Genomic DNA, 4,850 nt, shown 5'->3' with positions numbered 1-4,850 from the left:
TGTGTGATCACCCACCCTATCCCTGGTGGGAAGATACTTGATAAAACAAGAATTAAAAAGAGGAAATTTCAATGTTTACGATTGATGACTGAGCTAGTGAAAATTGTGTGTGCGTGTGTGTGTGTGTGTGTACACACAATGTTGAAACAATATCACAGGGAGATTGGGCAGATACGGGGACACCGAGAGAGGGAGAGGGTGGAGGGAAAAGAGGGCATAGTCCTGACGTCTGAGGATATTTTTACGTCAAGTCATTGGGAGAGAAAATTGGATGAACTGACAATTCAGGTGAGAGAGCGAGCGAGAGAGAGAGAAGGGAGAGAGAGAGGGGGGGGGGAGTATTTTTTATTGTCATTATTCAGGAGAGACACCCAAAAGACAAAGTCTCAGAGCTTGTGGTGACTTCCGATTTTGAATATTTAAAATGGAAAAAAATGTCGGCTTTAACTAGCGGTGTGTGCAATGGGTTCAGAAACAGCAGTTAACTGTGTGGAGTCACAGAAGTGGTTCCATTCCTCCTCCTCTCTGAAGGCCGACACAGGCACAGAGTGTGCAGGGTGGCGCGAACCCTGAGCCCAGACACCAGTAGAAGAGAAAGTTGACTGTGGAGTTCACCACAGACAACAGGTGCACGAACGTGTTGATCATGTAGAACAGGTTGGAGTACCGTCCCTCGGGCTGTATCTGTGGCATGCACAGTTCCACCAAGGGCTGAGGACAGAGGAACAAACAGATATTAAAATAATGACAAGAAAGCTGTACGAATATTGTTACTAACGGTCTGTTAAAAATTCATGAATTTTTAGTTTTCGTTTGAATACGTCATATTTCAGAAAGTTATACAAACAGGCTTATATTTTTTCTGCAAAGCTTTACTGTGTCAGGATTGGTATGCATGAGTCCTTTTTATGTTGAACTCCAGTTAGCGTTAACACGAACACGTTTCGAACATTTTGTAACAATTGTGTGTGTGTGTGCGCCATCAGTTTCGACAATTTCGGATCCTCGGCACTAATGGCGCTCACAAATGGTTGTAATGCTCTTCCTAGATTTGCTACGGTGCTGACATTCAGACACCCCCCACCCCCCTCTCCAGGCCGACCCCGGGATATCTTTTTCAGGCAGGACAACGCCACAAGTCAGCACGCTTCACACACCCCACCCTGGCTGCACGTGCCCTGGCTTCCGGTGTCTCCTGATCGGAATGTCATCCAGCACATCCGGGATGAGCGGGACAGATCTATCCGAGCCATAGTAGACGCCTCTGCAAATAGGCGCCAGGTCTTCACGCTCTAGCAGAAGTAGAATGCAGAATATCCTAAACATAAATATGTTCGAATCCAAGCCCACACGATGTATGCTGTGATGGGCAGTCGCGTTACCACTAGGCCGCCACTCCATTTTCAGAAGTGCCAGAACTCTTCAGCAGAATGCCATTAGCGAAGAACACAGGAGATGGCGAACAAAGAAGCAATTTATGAATGAGAATCTGAATGGGTTCTATTATTCCCTGTGTGTGTGTGTGTGTGTGTGTGTGTGTGTGTGTGTCTCCATTCTGTCCCCCACTCGTTCTCTTTCTACCCCCCTCCCCTCTCTCTCTCCATTCTGTCCCCCGTTGGCTCTCTCTCTCTCTCTCTCTCTCCATTCTGTCCCCCGTTGGCTCTCTGTCTCTGTCTCTCTCTTTCTTTTTCCCTCTCTCTTTTTCCCTCTCCATTCTGTCCCCCGTTGGCTGTCTGTCTCTGTCTCTCTCTTTCCCTCTCTCTCTTTCCCTCCATTCTGTCCCCCGTTGGCTCTCTGTCTCTGTCTCTCTCTTTCCCTCTCTCTCTTTCCCTCCATTCTGTCCCCCGTTGGCTCTCTGTCTCTGTCTCTCTCTTTCTTTTTCCCTCTCTCTTTTTCCCTCTCCATTCTGTCCCCCGTTGGCTGTCTGTCTCTGTCTCTCTCTTTCCCTCTCTCTCTTTCCCTCCATTCTGTCCCCCGTTGGCTCTCTGTCTCTGTCTCTCTCTCTTTCCCTCCATTCTGTCCCCCGTTGGCTCTCTGTCTCTCTTTCTCTCTCTCTCTCTTTCCCTCTCCATTCTGTCCCCGTTGGCTCTCTGTCTCTGTCTCTCTCTCTCTCTTTCCCTCTCTGTCTCTCTCTCTCTCTTTCCCTCTCCATTCTGTCCCCGTTGGCTCTCTGTCTCTGTCTCTCTCTCTCTCTTTCCCTCTCTGTCTCTGTCTCTCTCTCTTTCCCTCTCTGTCTCTCTCTCTCTCTCTTTCCCTCTCCATTCTGTCCCCCGTTGGCTCTCTGTCTCTCTTTCTCTCTCTCTACCGCCATTCTGTCCCCGTTGGCTCTCTGTCTCTGTCTCTCTCTCTACCGCCATTCTGTCCCCCATCATTTTTCATTTCTCTGATTAATAAAAAGAATAATGAAAAAAAAACCCAAAAATCCAAAAATAGATGTCTACCATTAAAGACTTGGGCGTGATACAGACGGCATACAGACATGAAATGGCCACCAACATCTTGGTGAGGGCCACCTCCCTGCTGTCTGTGACGCTCTGTTGGGCCGTTTACTTGCGCCAGGCCACAGTGAGGTGAAGCTGCATGGTGATGATGGCCGTGGTGATGATGGCCGTGGTGGTGATGGCCGTGGTGGTGATGACCGTGGTGATGATAGCCGATGGCCGTGGTGATGATGGCCGTGGTGATGATGGCCGTGGTGATGGTGATGGCCGTGGTGATGATGGCCGTGGTGATGATGACCGTGGTGATGACCTTGGTGATGGTGATGGCCGTGGTGATGATGGCCGTGGTGATGATGGCCGTGGTGATGATGACCGTGGTGATGATGGCCGTGGTGATGGTGATGGCCGTGGTGATGATGACCGTGGTGATGATGATGGCCGTGGTGATGATGACCGTGGTGATGATGATGGCCGTGGTGATGATGGCCGTGGTGATGATGGCCGTGGTGATGATGACCGTGGTGATGATGATGGCCGTGGTGGTGATGGCCGTGGTGGTGATGGCCGTGGTGATGATGGCCGTGGTGGTGATGGCCGTGGTGATGATGGCCGTGGTGATGATGGCCGTGGTGATGATGGCCGTGGTGGTATGGCCGTGGTGATGATGGCCGTGCTGGTGATGACCGTGGTGATGATGACCGTGCTGGTGATGACCGTGATGATGATGACCGTGGTGATGATGACCGTGCTGGTGATGACCGTGGTGATGATGGCCGTGCTGGTGATGGCCGTGCTGGTGATGACCACAACAAGGGAGATGACAGGGACGGTATTGAGATGTAAAACACAGCGACCGTGACGGCACTGACAGAAGGAAGATGATCAGTCAGCCACATTTGTTCATTAAGGTTAAAAGAATAAAAGGTTGAATGTCCCACAGTTTTTGCACGGCCATCAGGGCACTGAATTCATATTAACTAATTGCGGATTGGCATAGGAAGACGGGGCCCGGTCTTTTTCCTCCTGTCGTTTTAACTTTCCCCAACCGAACTCAGGTACCCATTCATACGCGGTGAAGTGAGTAAAATAGAAGTAAAGTGCCTTTCCACAGGCACATGCACGTGCAACTCTGATCACTGGTGAACACTGGATCAGTGTTTTTAAAGAACCCAGGCAGTCAAACCTTTTTTTTTTATACTGGATCAGAAGTCCAACCCCTAATTCTGCTACGAAGCTTCCATTAATTCATTGTCTCTTTTAACCTGGATGGGTGACCTTTGTGGTCACAATATTTAGACTAAAAAGACACGTTTAGCTGTTACTATGATAAACCTGCATCTTTATCTAAAAGAGACAACTACTGTCTATCATGATAGCATTAATAACTAGAAATGCATGTGGCGTGTGATGATCAGCATGAACAGATGGGTTAACACCAGGCATTGTTATGAGGTACAGGTGACCGAACGAACGAGTAGCTCAGAAATGTCATTGCCGTTAAAGGGCGATTACCCACTGACCTGAATTGGGGGTGATACGAGCTGAAATCAATCACAAAACCAAGAGTTTGGTTCTCTTTGGAAGGGTCTGTGAGAGGGACAGCAATATACCTCAGGTTGAACAGTCCGCAGAAAACCAAGATGAATACGAACACGTACACGATCAAGACTGCCATTGTCCGGGCACGAATCAACGTCTTGGCATGCAGAGGCGCCAGAACGCACGCGCAGCGTTCCAGGGAAATAATCATGGAGAGGACACTGGAGACATTCATGAAGCCCCAGTAGATACCTGTGCAGTGTACACCACACTAGTCCTTTCAAAACAACAGTGTCAGTTTTGTGAGACTGAACATACTGATCCCCGGTGTAACACCTGTGCCTGTGCTTGCACAATTGTATGTGTCTCTCCTATCTCTCCTGTCTCTCTTATTTCCTTCCCACTGCCTCCCTGACATTCCCATCCCCCCTCTCTCTCATGTGCATGTCAAAAGAGTATAAAATATTGGTTAAAACTGATGGAATTACCAGTGCCAAGACGATGCAGACAAGCACATGATATGTTATTACAACAGCATGTAAATGGGGAAATGTAACTGGGTATCCAACAAAGAAATTATTCACTGAACACTGGTTAAGATTTGTTCGTTTAAATTATGGAGCAGGGGATTATAATGCATTCATTTGAGAATGTAAGGGTCGACTGATATGTATGTCCGGATAAGAATGGCACGATCATATGAAAGAGAATGAATAAAATGCATGGTTTCTTTCCTTTTACAGTAACTTGCAGCCTGAAAAATATTTGTCATAACACATAAATGGCACAGAGATATGTTGGTCAGATTTAGAACAAGGACTCTGGGTTTGAAAGTGAATAAAACATGGCTGATATCAGCCACTGCAGAAA

Source organism: Babylonia areolata, unplaced genomic scaffold (assembly GCF_041734735.1).
Source record: "Babylonia areolata isolate BAREFJ2019XMU unplaced genomic scaffold, ASM4173473v1 superscaf3, whole genome shotgun sequence".
In the NCBI taxonomy this organism is placed as follows: Eukaryota; Metazoa; Mollusca; class Gastropoda; order Neogastropoda; family Buccinidae; genus Babylonia; species Babylonia areolata.
This window is presented reverse-complemented; position numbering follows the sequence as displayed.